Source organism: Pelodiscus sinensis, chromosome 19 (genome assembly GCF_049634645.1).
Source record: "Pelodiscus sinensis isolate JC-2024 chromosome 19, ASM4963464v1, whole genome shotgun sequence".
Lineage (NCBI taxonomy): Eukaryota > Metazoa > Chordata > Testudines > Trionychidae > Pelodiscus > Pelodiscus sinensis.
Genome location: NC_134729.1, coordinates 23,700,309 through 23,716,492, shown reverse-complemented (window position 1 = coordinate 23,716,492; position 16,184 = coordinate 23,700,309). Strand labels below are relative to the sequence as shown.

The 16,184-nt window shown below is 47.6% G+C and overlaps 1 protein-coding gene across 17 annotated transcripts in view; it reads left to right on the top strand.

Moving 5' to 3' along the window:
- Nucleotides 1-16,184, top strand: part of PTPRS (protein tyrosine phosphatase receptor type S) — a 279,600-nt gene that overhangs the window by 55,844 nt on the left and 207,572 nt on the right. For 3 of the 17 annotated variants that reach the window (XM_075903081.1, XM_075903082.1, XM_075903079.1), the window contains exons 1-2: nucleotides 12,273-12,590; nucleotides 13,104-13,177. The exons of 2 other annotated variants lie outside the window; for them this stretch is intronic. The gene's annotated coding sequence lies outside the window, so the exon portion shown is untranslated. Of the gene's footprint in view, nucleotides 1-5,470; nucleotides 5,650-12,270; nucleotides 12,591-12,700; nucleotides 12,975-13,103; nucleotides 13,178-16,184 lie in introns of those variants that run through there. 12 more of the 17 variants (XM_075903076.1, XM_075903065.1, XM_075903075.1 and 9 more) reach the window with 10 other exon arrangements.

Below are 16,184 nucleotides of genomic sequence, written 5' to 3'. Positions count from 1 at the left end.
ACTAACCTTGGTTTAACTGGTTAACCAGTTAGCCTCACTCTTAATGAGGAGTGGGGGAGTGACATGGTGGAGAGGGGCTGTCCTGGCAGAGCTGGGGCTGCTCCGGCATCCTAGCCAGGGCAGCTTCCTTCTGCAGTAGGCCCAGCTCCTATTTCCCGAGCACCCTGGCCCCTCTGCTCACCCCCTCTTTAACCAGTTAGCCAATTAAATGGGATTTTACCTCCCTAACCCGACCGGGTTTGTCCAGCCTGCTCTTGAAAACCTCTCATTTTCAGGATTTCCTGTTTTTTCACTTTCCTCATAAAAAGGTTAGGAAAACCTGACCTACCATTTTTGCTGCTCTCCTCTGGACTCCCTCCAGTGCCTAGGGCGCTGCTGACCCGGGCGCCCGATGATGACGTCATGGCCATTGACGGCCGTGCAGGCAGGGGCGCCGATTGCGTCTCTCCGCCTAGGGCGCCAGCTGCTGCAACCGGCCTCGGGCCGCTCCTGCCTCCAGTTTATCCACGTCTTTCTTAGCGTGGCAACTGGAAGTGGACACACTACTCCAGCTGTGCTGTGTGGAGCAGGACAGGTATCACCTGTGTCTTGGCACTTTTGTTCATACAGCCCAGAATATTAGTCTTGTTCTCATCTGAGGAAGTGGGTTTTGCCCACGCAAGCTCATGATACTGTATTTTTGTTGCTAGTCTCTAAGGGTGCGTCTAGACAGCAGTGCTATTCCGGGATATTTCCGGTATCCCGGAATAGCGTTTTCCGCGTCTTGGCAGCACGCCTGTTATTTTGAAATAAATAACGGGGGTGCTATTCCGACATCCCTGTAAACCTCATTCCATGAGGATTAAGGGATGTTTCGGAATAGCTTTCTATTTCGAACTTAACTCGAAATAAGCTACGCAATTTGCATAGCTCAGATTGTGTAGTTTATTTTGAGCTAAGGGTGCAGTGTGGGCACACCCTAAGGTGCTACAGAACTGCTTTTTTTTTTTAAGTTACAAACTAACACAGTTACCCCTCTGAGACTTTTGTTCACAACTGAATCAGTGTTGGCTCATATTCAATTTCTGATTTGCTGTAACCCCAGATTCCTGTCTGCAGTACTATCACCTTGCCAATTATTCCTAATTTTGTCACTGTGCATTTGACTTTTTCCTTCCTCAGTGTGGCACTTTGCACGTTATTGAATTTCATCTTGTTGCTTTTAGACCAATTCCCTGATTTGTCAAGCTTGTTTTAGTTCTAATTCTCTTCCCCAAAGTGCTTGTATCCCCTCCGAGCTTGGTGCCATCTACAAATTTTATAAGCGTCCTCTCCATTCCATTATCCATGGCATAAATGAAAATATTGGATAGTACTAGACCAGGAGCAGTCCATACTTTTTGGTGGGGGGCCACGCCAAGATTTTGGAAAGTGATCAAGGGCCACACTATTCTGTAGAGGGGGTGTAGGGTCTAGGATGGAGGTTGGTTGCAGAAGGGTGCATGGGGTAAGGGACTGGGGTGCAGGAGGCTGTATGAAGTCTAAGAGGGAGTTTGGGTGAAGGAAGGTGTTGTCACCTGGGTCAGGGGATTGGGGTGTAGGGAGGGGAGTGTAGGGGAAGAAGATTCTGGCCTGGGGGAGAGGTGGAAGAGGGGATCTGGGGGGGGAGCTGTGGCCTGGGGCAGGGGGGTGCAGAGGGTTGGATGGTGACCTGGGGAAATGAGTTAGAGAGTAGGAGGGACAGGGGTGTTTACCTAAGTGTTTCCCAGCCAGCAGCCCTGCAGCATTCCTAAGACAGGCTGGGTTCCCTGCCTGCTGCAGCCCCCGACCGCTTGACACTGCAGGCTGCTCCCTTTGTGTGGCTCTCAGCTCCAGGAAGGGGGAGAGGCTTGCGCTGCCCTTGTCCCCCAGGCCAATCTCTCAACTCCTATTGGCTAGTTATTTCCAGCCAATAGGATCTGATGGTGGGGAGATCACACAAAGCCTTCCCTTCCCTCCAGAGCAGAGAGGCACGTGGAGCAGACCTGTGCTTAAATCAGTGACTACTGCGTGCGTCAGAGTCCTGGCAGGATGGTCGATGGGCCGGATCCAGGAGCTTGGCGGGCTGGATCCGGCCTGCGAGAGGTTGCCCACCTCTGCATTAGACCAAGTACAGGCCCTTGCAGGATCCCACTAGAAACATCTCTGCCAGTTTGACAGTGAGCCACTGATAACTGCACTGAGAACCGTCTTTCACCCAGGTTTTCACCCACTTTACAGTAATTTTATCTAGACCATGTTTCCTTAGTTTCCCTATCAAAATGGCGCACGGTACTCTGTCAGAAGCCATTTTAAAATAAAGTAATACAGTGGTCCCCAACGTTGCGTGGCTGCCGGGCGCCCGGGGGCAGAGCCACTCATGTGCTGAGCACACGGGGGCGGGGCCACACATGCGCCGCGCACCCGGGGGCGGAGCCACCCACGAGCCATGCGCCCGGGGTCCGCACTGCGCATGTGCCGCGCGCCCGGGGCAGGGGCCGGCACCGCGCATGGGCCGCGCGCCCGAGGCCACCCACGAGCCACGCGCCCCAGGCCGGCCCTGCGCATGTGCCCTGGGGCCAGGGCTGGGGCCGCCCACGCGCCCCAGGCCGGCCCTGCGCATGTGCCGCGTGCCCAGGGGAGGGGCTGCCCATGCATCCTGCGCCTGGAGCCGGCACCATGCATGTGCCGCGCGCTGGGGGCGGGGCCAGCCCAGATGTTTCAGCGAGCGCACAGAAATCCCCGGCGGGCGCCATGGCGCCCGCGGGCACCGCGTTGGGGACCACTGAAGTAATATGTCTGCGGCTTCACCCCAGCCACTAGGTCAGTAACCTTGTCAACTAAGGAAGTTAGGTGAGTTTGGTTATTTTTAAGAAATCCATGTTGGCTATTCCTTTTACCTCTGTTACCTTATGGGTGCTTACAGATCGGTTGTTTAATAACTTTTCTCAGTATCTTTCCAGGTATTGAGATTTGGCAGGCTGGTCTGTAATTCCCCAGGTCCTATTCCTCGCTTTTAAAGTTAGTTACTATTTGTGCCCTTTCCCAGTCCTCTGGGACATCACGTGCCTTTGAAGACAATTGCTAATGGTTCCAAGAATGCTTCAGCAAGTTCTTTTAAATACCACAGGACAAATTCATCTAACTTGTTCCTGAATCTGCTCTTTTCTGGTTGTGGGCTATCTTCCCTCCCCTAGCTTATTAATTAATTCTGTTGAGTCGCCATCAAACTTTTTAGTAAAAACTGAAGCAAAACAGGCAGTAAGCACCTTTGCTTTCCGGATATCCGGTGTTAGCTTTCTTTCCCTGTTAAGTAGAGGCCTGGTACTTTCCTTTGCTCCTATGTAAATAATTCTTCCTGCTGCCTTTTATGTCCATTGCAAGGTGTAAGTCATTTTGTGCCTGAGCCTTTCTGATTTTGCCCCTACGTGCTCGTGCTACTCTTTTGTGTTCCTCCTTAGCAGCTTGTCCATGTGTCCACTTTTTGTAGGATTCTTTTTTGATTTTCAGCTCATTAAAGCAGTGAATACAGAACAATTTGCTTCCATCCTCAAGCGAAGCATAACGTCCCTGTGGGGTTTCAGCTTAACTTTAACACACGTACGTAACAATAAGCATATCATGGTCTGTCTCTGCAGAAGCCCTCTTTTGTCCCAGATCCCTTTCTGTAGTCTTGTGTTTGTCATCCCGTGCTGTGTTACGTCTTATTTAGACTCTAAAGTCCTCAGGTCATGGATTAGCACCACTTTTTTATGTCTGTAAAGAACTGGGCACACCTATGGTGCTTCATAAATAACAAATGGGTTTTAACAAAATCCCCAGCCCTTTTATAGTCTGATAAAGTTTGCCTCCACAGTAGCCAAAAAAAAAAAGTTTGGTTTATTTATTTTTTTCTTGTCATCATGTACAGCGGTGATTATCCTGCAGCCATTCCCCATCCATTCTTCCTGGGCCATGGTTGTCACGGGGTGTATCTGCCTTCGCCTCTTGTACCAAAGTTTCTTCTTGGTGCTTTCACCAGGTCAGTGAAACCACTACTGGTGCTAGTGCAGTGAAGGCGCCAGCAGCTTAACCGTGCTGGTGGCTAACCAAGCTGGGAGCAAATCTGTGTGAGGCAGCGGTTAAAGCACCAGCTACTGCCTGCAGCCTTGTTGACACTGGAGCTGCAATTGTTGCCGCTTCTGGAGAGGAACCAGAGTAGAGGCAGCTTGGTGCTGAGAGCAGAAAAAGTCTCATTTGCACAAGATGGGAGGCTCGGGCTTATGATGATTAGCTGCTGGGTGGTATGTCTGCTAGGATTGTAACCATGTTGGCTGCCCTGTGTTTAGAAGCACACTACTTTCTTTAGTGGGGACAAGGTCTGAACGACTGGAGAGCTGAGCTCTCGTGCTGGCTGCGCCGTTAACTGTGCTGTGCACCCTGAGCAGGCTGCTCCCTCTTTGTAACTCAGTTTCCCTTCAGTATACTAGGGGAATAAATAACTGCTTTGCAGAGGGAGCATGTGAGGCTCAGTCATTGGCCAGTGGCTCAGAGATTCTCCAATGGGAAGCTGCCAAGATGGGGAAGCGATAAAAATTAAAAAAAAGTAACCCAGCTTCCTTAATCATAATAATTCATAAGACCCAAGAAACAAAAACATAAACTGTGAGTTTTTACTCTCCTTGCCCTGCTTCTGTTCTCCCCTTCTGGTGTAGGAGGCTGGCAGCCAGTTGGAAAGGGGAAATGTATGAGCTCTCACCATTAGCCACACTGCAGCTCGGTCAGGCTGGAGTCCAGACAGAAGTCACCCACTCCTCACGCCATCAAAAACAAACCCCCCATCTCTTCCCCCCCCCCCCCCACACCTCTCCAAACTCGCAGATGGAAGAGAGATTTACCCTGGGGAGCTAAATGTGTTACTAGCTCCTATGTGGGTGGCTGGGGCTTCCTCCCCACACCCCTGCCAAACACATCCTCTATGGGGCATCCCCCAGCTCCATCCTATTCCTATTCCTCACACCATCATCTGTCACAGGGCCAAATCCCCCCAATGGCTCTTCTTTCCTCCTCTCACACCCACTCCCCAGGGATTCCCCCCCTTCCCAAAGGCCTTTGCCTATGGATTTGCTTCCTCCCCCCAGCACACATACATTCCCCTATAGAGCTCTTTCCTCCATGGATTAGCGCCCCCCCCCCTTACAAAACTCCAGCCCTATGGATCTGCCCCGCCACACCTTTTCCCTATGGATCTCTGCCTTCACAGATCTGCTGCCCTTTTCTTCCCACACCCGGTCCCGTATGGAAATCCCCCTATGGCTGTGCCCCCCCCCGTACCTCCCTCCCACCTTCCCCTATGGATCCTGTCCTACACAGTTCCCTCTCTCTCTCACTCTCTCTCACACACACACACACACACACACTTTCTCTCTCTCTCTCTCTCCCCCCTCCCCTGACTCCTCCCCATCTTTGCCCCTCCCCCTGCTGGTCCCTGTCTGGCTCCAGACCTTGCAGGAGGTGTCGCTGTCTCCCCCCTCCCTTCTGTCCCCCCTCTCCAAACCCAGGGTGGATTAACAGGACGGACCCTCATGGGTCCCTAGCCACTGCCTCTGCCCACCAGTGCTGCAGCTGGGGGCCCCTCTCGGGGGCTCAGATGGCAAGTCTCCAGTCCACAGGGTGAGTCCTGCAGCCCAGCTGGGTCTGAAGTGTGTGTTTATGGCAGGGGGGTGGCTCCTGGCACCCTGGGTCTGAGTGCCCAGCGTGGGGATATTCTCCATCCTCCCCCCCCCCCCATGGTCCCTTCCCCTGGCCCTGCTCCGCTGCCCCTTCACTGTCCTCTGTTTTCAGATTCCTCTCTCCCCCTGCTCCAAATTCTCTTCCCCATCCGTTCCCTCTCTTCCCCGACCCCTTCCCCTCTGCACATTCCCCGGTTCTTAACCCTTCTGTCAACTCCCTCCTGGGGTTCAGCTCAGTAAACTACACCCTTAGGAGCAAGCCCCCTTTGTTTTCCTAAGGTAGGAGAAATGGAGACCCCTTCTCCCCTCTGCCTGCTACCTTCAGCCCTAAGGCTGTTCCCCTGGCTCTGAGCTAGAGGAGACTCCGGGCAGCTTCACTTGCTACTTTACTTCTGGTGGCTGAGTTTAAAAGATCAGTCCAGCATTTCCTTTTTAAGGGAATAATTCCCCAGCTTGGGAACATCCAGAGCCAGTTACAGTTCAGAGAGCTTCCCCTGGGTTGCTTTAATTGTCTGGTTGATCCTGCCTGTGTATCTGTGTGTGTCTCTCGCTCTTAAACTGGAAACGAAGGGTTTTTTCTCCCTTGCCCTGTTTATTTGCGGTGGGTTGATTGTGTTTCAGTGAAGATTCCACCCCCCAACCCATGTCTGTAAATACCCCCCAGTCTGTGTCTGGCGCACTGCATCTGGTATCAAAATATAAGGTTTAAAAATAAAGTTTAAAGAATCCTCCTTGAGCCAGCTGCTCCCAGACTTTAGGGGAAAGGTGGATTTGTTTGGTGTGGGGTCAGGCTGGGGATTGGCAAGCTGCTGCTTGTAGATTTCAGTGGCATCAAAATGGTAACATGGAGATTTCACTTTTTTCCTCCCTTTTTGTCTTAAGGCTTTGGGGGATCGATAGTATTGTTTAATTGAAAGGGGGAATTCTGTGCAGTAAAAATTAATTGCATAGGTCAGCATTATTTTGAAGTCATTAAAGGTACATTGATTCTCTTACCCCCGCCACCCTTAAATCTTCCCAATCCCTTACTGGTGCCTTTCCTAGCTAAGTAAAGGACAAGTAATGACAAACTATGTCAGCCTCCCCAAATATGTGCAGAACTGTTCTCTTCCCTTTATAAAAGTGCACCAGGGACTGGCTTCCCCTGTTTAAAAATCGACATTTTCCTAATCATCCTTTTATTACTCGTTTTTCCAATCTCTCCTGCTCCTCTGGGAGAGTTCCTCTTTTTTTTCCCCCAAACAAAGGGCAGCCTAGATGAATGCATGATACATGGCTAATACATGCATAAAACTGGGAACTTGATTACACTATCTCTTGTATGTACTGGGCTAATGTGCATATTTACAAGGTGAAATGTTTGTAGTTTCTGTATTCTGTATGTTTGTAGATGCTGCAATAAAATGTTTTGTGGGGTTATTTTTGCTGTTTATAGGGCTGCTTGGATGCACCACTGTTTCCATTGCAAAAATGTAATCCCTTTTTTTTTAATCAATCAAAAAGTAGAGTAGATGAAACCCTTCCCTTTAGAAACATGAAGTTGAATGGGAGCAGCTTTGCTGGAAACTTTCAGAAAGAAGTGGCCATTTTCCACCCCTTTAAGATTTGTCTTCTCTCTCCTCCCCCCTTCCCAGCCCCCTGGAGTTCTCACTCCAGCAAGGATTAATACTCTTCTGTTAGAAGGAACTTTCAACAGCCAAACTCCAACTGGAATTCTCAGCAGCTGGGCCGTTAGAGGAACACTTTAAATTAAATTTAAATTTATATTGTTCACTGTCTGAGAAACTCTCCTGCAGTTAAGGGAAAAAATATAAAGATTAAGCAGATCATTACTATTTATGAAAAGCACTTTCAAATGTTAACATTATGGTGCTTTTCTTTAAAAAAATAATTCTCCAGACTGTACTTTGCCAACTAATGTCTGTACGTACTTGCTCCTCCTCTTCAGAAAATATCAGCTAGAAGCATGCAAATCACAAACTCAGCTGCACTGCAATTGCTACACGTGATTGAGAATAAAATCGCTAATAATATCATAGTAGTGTGCTAAAAAAGAGACTTTCCCTAAATAACTCGCCGCCTGCATTGTGTGATCTTCCTTCTTTTTAAACTGGTTTTAATGTTCATCAAACATGCTTTTGTCCACCTACTGACAATCAGTTATGCAGTCTGTGAAGGTGCATGTCAGTTGCAGGATTCTAGGAGGCAGATGCTGTTTGGTTTGTTCCAGTCCAGAGGAGGAGTGGGGCAAATCTTTACCTAACTGCTAATTTTCTTGTACAAAATAGGTCTTTGTGATTTGCTTTTTCTTCACATTCATTTTAGAATAAGATGCCTTCTTATTTGTGCGCTTAAAAAGACCTCACATGTGTTGAGGCAGTAGGCCCTAAGTTTCTGGAGGAGGTGAATGGGGCATTGTTTAGTCAACAGTAGTTCTGGTTAAATGAAATGGTAATCCTTGCTGGACTGAACTATGATGTAGCAGAAATTGTTCAAGGGACACCATTTTGATGGTGTCTCTTCCCTTTCTCCTGTCTAGTTCCCCCCACAGAAATAAAATTACTTCTACTCACATTTCCTTTACTTTGATCATCCAGGGATGGCAAATAACTTTACAAATATTAATGACGGTATCCTTGTCAGGCAGGCAATGTGTCCTTAACCCCATTTTACAGACAGACAAACTGAGTCACATGGCAATGCAATTACTTGGTTATGATCATGCTGCTTTCCCTAAAGGTAGAAATAAATTAGGGAGTCCTGAATCCCAGCCCCTTTCTGTCACCACTAGTCAGCCTCCTTCCACAGCAAAGACACAAGGCTATTACAGCCTGTCTCCGACTTACGAACCGGTTACAGACCAAGCAGTTGGTCGTAACTCAGTTTGTTCGTAAGTCCGACCCCATTGAGTTACATGCCACTGCGCTGTTCATAAGTGCGGATCGCGTTCATAACTCGGGGTCCGCCATTTACATTTTTGGTCGTAACTGCGATCGGTCGTAAGTCGACCGTTCGCAACTTGGGGACCGGCTGTATTGTTGTAGTGGTTAAGCCTACAGTTATCAGACTAGAGATGATAGAATTGCGCATTAGTTTGGGGAGAGAAGTGCCTCTTTTGGGTGTTCCAAAACCCAGAACAGGTTCGTGGAAGGTTCAGAGTGAAGGTAGTTCTATACAGTCAGAGAAAGGTGGCAACTGTATTATATACAGAAATCCCTTCATACCATGTGATATTTGTTAACTTCAGTTCTAGAGCATTCCAGTCCTCTCTTCTTCCCAGTCTGTTTGGTAGAGGCCATCTCAGAATTCTGCCTATAGTTACATTTCATCCTATGGTATGGTCCTGGAGAAATGGGCTGGAATAACAGGAGATCTTACGGTAGGATCAGAGTATCAAAACTGTCCCTGCCCCAGAGGCAATGTGCTCTGTAATAGCACAGTACTGTTACGGATAGTCCACAGATACAGACTCAGGAGTAGGGTTATAGTCCTGGCTCTGCCACTGCCTTGATGGGTGACCTTGGGCACGTCACTTAACATCTCTCGTGCAAAAACCTAGCTGTGGATGCTGTGCTAATCAGCTGGGCAGCATTTGAATTTTTTCTGAGTGGCTACACAAACGCCCAGCTTACAGGGAACACTGCTGCTGAAACTGCCAAAGAGGAACCAAGTATAAGAGTGGGCTTTCTTGTGTTTGACATCTGTCCATTGGGAATCCAGATGGAAACCATCCTGATCTTTGTATAGCCATCACGTCATAGCTGCTTGTAGCCATTTTATACCTAGGGTGGATTTTAACCAGTGACCTACAGGTGAGACCTGTTTCCCCTGAGCTGTCCTCTATCCCTGTCTCTGAAGAGATTTTGGACACAACAGCTATGTTTTATTTCTGTGCAGGGCTTGGCTGTTGGACTGAGCAGAGAGATCGCACCAGGTCCTTTGGCAGCAAGCGAGTGTAATCTTGTTACATTTGAATTTATTTCATGCTGCGTTTGTGGGTGTGAAAAATGAGCTGGTAAAATTAGGGACTCTGGAGAGGGTAAGACATTGTGTTTGTTCAAATGCTGACTGTAGGAAAACATCTGTCAAAAGCTCTCTCTGAAGGAGTAGCTGCCCTTCCAGAACTATTTTGTAGGAGTAATAATAACTGTTTCAACATATGAAACCTTCTGAATCAAGAGGCACCTGGGAGATGTTACAGCTGTAAATGCAACCTGGCTGATGGAAGTATGGAGATGCATCAAACAGAACCAGGCAACTCCATTTCTTTCACTCTGCCCAGACATCCCGAGGCATTGGCACAGTGACTCACTTCTTAGCTTGGTACAAACTCACTTGCTGGGAAAGGTATGAACACACATGTCAAGGAGGCTTTTAGGAAGACTATTCAGACCTGCCTTTTTGTTTACACAGAACTTGAGTTATGTGGCTGAGGAAGGCAGGACTTTCCCTGCATGCTGATTGGTGGTCAGATTACCATGGTAATGGATGCCCTAAAATCCAAGGGCCAGATTCTGCAACCTTTACACACAGGATAACTCACACAAAGTTGAGGATTCAAGGTTAAGTCCCGAAGTTTGCAGGGCGACTTTACTACTGCTCCTGATCTGTTAAATGCCCTTAACTGTCTGACCTGATAGATGGGCTGTTTGCTGCTCTGTAACTGTAGCCAAAGAATTGGATCCGGCCCCTGTTTTGATAATTTTTCAATAGCTCATTTGGGTTTAATGCCTCTCTTACAATTGATTCTCTATTACAAACAGATTCTCTGGTAATGGTGCCTGTGTCATTCTGATGGGGCCATTAGTATAACAGCAGAGTATTGTTGTAGAATCAGGATCTGGAATTTATATAGAATCATTATGCTGACGGAACTCAGCCCATAACACAAGCACTAAACCCAGACCCAGGAGAGAAAACAGCCGTGAAAACTTCCCCCGAGCCAGGCACTTGGTCCTTGCCTAATGGTGGGAGAGGATTTTCACGTATGGCTGCTGCCACTGCGGAGTGGGAACAGAAAGGCAGCACTGCTATTCCCCACTGCCAATGCAGGGCTGATGAACATCTTACTTTTTCCAGTGGTCTGTTCCAGTGTGGTTGTGATGCTGTTGGAAGTGGGAGGGGAAAGCACTTGCCATGTGATGTGTTGCCCATACCAATCAGGGAAACTGTCACTGGAACCTTTTCAAAAAAACCCAGCCTAGGAGATTGTTACAAATGATTAGTTGTATAAATGGGCTGTCGCTTTTCTCCTGCAGGGCACTCAGTTTTGTTCTTGGGCAGGGCGGATAGACACGTAATGTTGCAGGACTAATTTGAGTCGGGGCTGCTGCACACACTGCTCTTCTTGTGTTGTGTGCATACAATATACACTCGCCTTCGCATCGTTCCTCCTGCCTTTGTGCTGTGACCGGGGAGAAAGTTAACAATTACATTGGTGGAGTTCTGAGAAAGGGGGTGAGGAACAAACCACCCAGAAGTTTTGATGTTGCAGGGAGATGAAACTACCATGCCCTGATATAGCAAATGATAGGACTATTCCTCCCCCAGAAACCGAGAGAGAGGGAGAAAGTGAAAATCGATGTATTAGAGGAAAATATTAAATGGGGGGGGGGGGGGGGCGGGGATTTTCCTTTTGCCTCCCTTCCTTCAAATAAAGGCATGTGGCAGGCCAGTTTTCAGTCTGTTTTTATCCAGATGGCTAATCTGTAGTCTGGTTTGGCTAGCGAGACCCTCTTGGGGGAGGGTACAGGAGGATTCTGGGATGCAGTGCTTGCAACAGCCTTGATTAAACAAAGTCTCTGCTAACGCCATTTCATGTGGCTAGAGCACAGATGTCTTGCTTTTTTTTAAAAAATTCCTTTTTAAACACTGACTCCTGCCTTCTCTGTTCCCCCTCCCTTTGGGCTGAGTTATTTTAGCAGAGTGAAACAGAGTACTCTCTTAGCTGCACTCAGATGTGGTTTTGGTTTTGTCGGCGTGTTCTCTGGCGAGAGACACAGCCCCTTTATGGTAAAACCATACATCTTGCTGAGATAGGCTAGGATATTTTAACTGGGGGGCGGGGGGGCAGAGGGAAGGATAGTGAATTGGACATTACAGCCAGCTTTGGTGTGTGCTTTGAATATCTCCTGCCAGAGGTTCCCTTTGGGATTCAGAAGGTGGAGGACTTGCTGCTGCTTTTTTTTTAAATAGAACTCACTCTCCCTTTGTCAGTGAACATCTGGTGCCAGAGTTGTGGTGGTTGGAGGGGGAGGGGAGGGCTGGTGTCCTTTAACGTTAGAGAATTTGATGGAGTGGGGCAGTTTGGAGTGTGGGGGAGGGATGAGTGAGGGTAGTAATTCGGGGCTTCTTGCAGGTAGAAGGAATGCTGGGCTTCCTTCGGAGAGGGAAGGGAGGAGGAAAAACTGCAAACTTCCCAGGTCCCCCTCCATTTCACTTTTTTCACTGTGTGCATAAGGGCAGGGTGGAGGGAGGCTATGAAAACACATCAAAACACGTCCATCGCCAATCCCCTCCTCTTCCGGCTGTCCCTCCCACCGGCTCAAGCTTGGAACCAGTCCTTTGTAGTCTCAGTTAGCCCTCCGCTGCTATAGGACCACTTGTTCTTCATTTGCTCCATGCAGCCGCACACTCTGGATTCAGTAACCTTCTCCCTTCCCTGAGATGAGCTCAAATTAAAACTTCATCCTCTTACTTAAATAAGAAAGAAAAAGCCTCCAAATCTTCTGTCATCGGATCTGGGTAGTTTTGTGCATCATCTTCCCTTTGGCTAACAGATGGACGGGGATTCTGGACAGGAAAACAGCCCGGCTTGCAAGCAGGAGAGTGTGAATGGATGCTAAGCTCCTACTGCCCCTAGTTCCTTTGGTAGAGAAGTAGGTGAGCAGATCTCTTGTTTCAAAGCCTTCCCCCAAGGGCAGATCTTTCTGTACATGTTGTTCTGCGATTTGACGTTGGGGTGGGAGAATTACACCAACCCCCTGGCAATAAAAATGGAATCTCCCCTTTCTTTGCTTTTTAACCCCTTCCACTGAAAACTCCCCCGCAGACCCACCATTATGGTCTGTGTGTGCAAGGGGAATGTTTATGGAGCTGTGGGAGCCACTTAAAATGGGGCCTCTAGGAAGAGTCTTGGTGAAATCCAATATCCTCCCACCCTCTCCGAATAAAGATCAAACTTTGTGTAAGAACTGCTCGTAAGGTTTAATGGCTGTTGGACCTGCCTTTTGGAAACTCTGCCCCTGATCAGTTAAGCATGCTGAGGTACTGAGGGGGCTTTGATTTGTTGGGATGTTTTTGGGGGGTGGGGATAGATATAATGATAGCCTGAAATCATGTACCCTCATGAAAGCATTGACTATGTTCTGAAAGGCATATGTTTATTTTATACAGTGAAACATACACAGCTGGATTCTGCACTCTTCCTCTCTAGCTGCCGTGTGTGATATGGACCCCCTAAAAAAGAGGTGCGCAGATTACTTATGCTTGAAACTTAAAAATGTCTTGGGAGGCTTTCCCATTCATGTAAATGGCACTTTCTGTAAGCCCAGTTTTATCGTTTCCGCTGGGGAAAAAATTCAACCGTAATATTAGGGTAAGGGGAGGGGGAACAGGGTATGAAATTTGTGCAGGAGTAGGACTAAAACGAATGATGTACCTCAAAATGTGAGGGACAGTTGAGAGGTGAATGCATTCGTTATTGTATAGTCAATAAGGTACTATGCATGTTAAATGTTTTCACTCATTTTTAAAAAGTGAAATTTTAGTAGAGCTGGTCAAGATTTTTAATTCACACTTTTCTGAAACCAACCCACTTTCATGAGAAGCTTTTAGATTCTTTAATTTTTGGTGGGTTTTTAAAAATTTTAAACCAGAATGTTTAAATTTGTGAGGTTTTATTACTTATTTCGGGAAGGGAGGCAGTTCCCCCTCTTCTTTTCGCTGAATGAAATGGAATGAACGATGTCTAGAATAGATTATTTTACATTTTTCCTTTTGCCACTTTAACTTTTTAAGACTGAGAAGCACAAAGAATTATAGGACGCTAGCAGACTTACCCAGCATTGCCTGGGTCCTTCAGGGAAGGGGGGGTTGCGTTATGGGGGGTGCAGGAGTCAGGGCAGGACATTGGGGATGTGGGGGGCAGGGCAGGAGATTGTGGGTGTTGGTGGGGTGAGAGTGAGGGTTGGGAGGTGAGGAAGGGCTTGGAGCTTTCTCTCCTGTCCCTCCTCCCCCACCAGCAGGGGCCTTCTGCCCCAACACCACCACCCCCCCAAAAAAAAGGCCACTCTGCGGTATAGTTCTCCCCTGTGGACTTGCATTCCCAGTAATCACTCTCAGTATTGCCTCCCTCCTCTTTGTGCCCCTCCCCGTCCATGTTTTGGGAAACAGTCCCATTCCCAGTACTTCTTGTTTTCTTGGCACAACCAAACCCTGAGGGGCAAGAAGAAGCAACATACAAAATTGTGGTGATCCTAGCTCCTACTGTTTAGGAGGAGTTCTTGAACAGTCACAGGCAGACAGATGCACATTTCTAAAATATATAGGGAGATGTGTTAGTTACAGAATCAGAGAATGAGAAACAAAAATCTTTAACTCTGGATCTTTTAAAAAAGTTGGCAAAGTTTTGAAATGTTAGGGTAGCAAAAAGAAAAAGTGGGGTTCATTTATTCAAGCTCAGCGACAAAAAATACAAGATTAAAAATGAAACCAGTTAGAAAATTTGATTATTTTGCAAAATTATTTTTTTTTCTGTTTTTAACCCGCTCTAATTATCTTGTGTTTGGGAAAGCGGAGCAAAGTAAGACTAGGCCCGTGATAACAGCAAGATGGACTATCCTGTGCTTCACTGTTTGTATGCTTCAATTCTGCACTGGCAGATCCACCACTGTGTGGGAGGGGAACTTGGTATCCAAAGCCCATTCTGTCTTTGAGCTCAGTTGGAATAGCTTGGGCTATTTTTTCCCACCTCCTTAGCAATGGCTCTGAAGCCATTGTAGGCCACCAAATTGCTATCTTGTGGGACTGATTTGTTGCCATGGAATGGATTTGAACTGGTATCTTGGGACCTCAATAATGCATTTGATTTTCAGGGAAGACAGGTTTCAGTCCTTTGCAGGTTCTGAGCCCTTCTTGCTTCAGGGCTTCAGATAAGCATTAACTGCTTGGAGTTAGGACAGATACATGGGCAGATCATTCCAGTGGGGTTTCTTGTTCCTTTCAGTGGAGCCTCTGTCCGTTCTCTGAAAAAGGCAACTAGACTTGATAGACCCTTTGTCCGCTCTCGCATGATCGCTCCTGTGTTCAGTGGGTTGTAGCAACAGACTCCATGAGGGAGGGGACTTATAATGTGTTACCACTAGCCCCCATTTCTTGGCTTACAAAAAGAGAAGCATTGTTCGATGAGTGTGCCAGTGCTAATCCCTGGCCGTGCACATGTCCAGAGAGCCAGATTTCTTGTGTATCTTGAAATGTTTATTTCATAAGAGGGGCCTAAGCTATGGATTGAAATGGATCATATTGGCTAGAAATTGTGCATTAGGCACAGCTGTGGGCAAGAGGCAGATGTGTAAACTGCTGTGCCCAAAAGAGCAGCTCTAGGAGCTGTTATGACTAAGGCTGTGTCCACGCTACAAAGAAAAGTCAGGAAAAGAAACGCAATATGCGTAATCTTTTTCCCCTTTTCTTCCGAAAGAAGCTTTTCCAACATTTGGCCCATCTACACGGGGCCAAATGTCGGGGGGAAAACCCTCTTTCAGAACATCCCTTCTTCCTCCTGAAACGAGGTTGACAGGGATGCCGCCCAAACATGTCCGCTTTTCCGACCTTTTTTTTGGAAAAGCGGATGTGTTCCTTGGACGCGGCAGAGCTTTTCTGGGACACCTCTGGTATCCCAGAATAGCTCTGTAGTCTAGATGTACCCTAAGAGGGCATAGAATCCTAGAGCTGGAAGAGACCTCAGGAGGTCATCAAGATCAGCTCCCTGCCCAAAGCAGGACCAATCCAACTAAATCTGTACTGCAGTTAAAAACCCATGGCTAGCCCTTGTGAGCTGACCCAGCCGCGAGGGACGTGGGCTGAGGGGTGTAGCTGTTAAGGCTCAGCCTGCAAGTTCTGGGACTCTCTCTTCTCGCATGGTCCTAGAACCTGGGCTCTATCTCGCACCGGAACGTCTACCCTGCAGTTAAACAGCCCGTTAGTTAACTCAGGTTGGGTGATATTTTCAAATACATCCATATGTCTAAACTAGCGCTGGTTGAGAATTTTGTGATTTAGATTTTTTGTGTGTGTCAGAAATTGCTGATTGTTTCATGGAAAATACTGAAATGTTTCAGGGAAAAGTATCAAGTTCAATGAAAACCTTATTGGAAGGTTTCTTAGGTCCAGACTGGAACTTCTGGTGAGGACGGAGAGAGAAAGAGAAATCCATCCCAGGGACTTGAACCCTGGGATTCCCAAATGCAGAATGAAAAC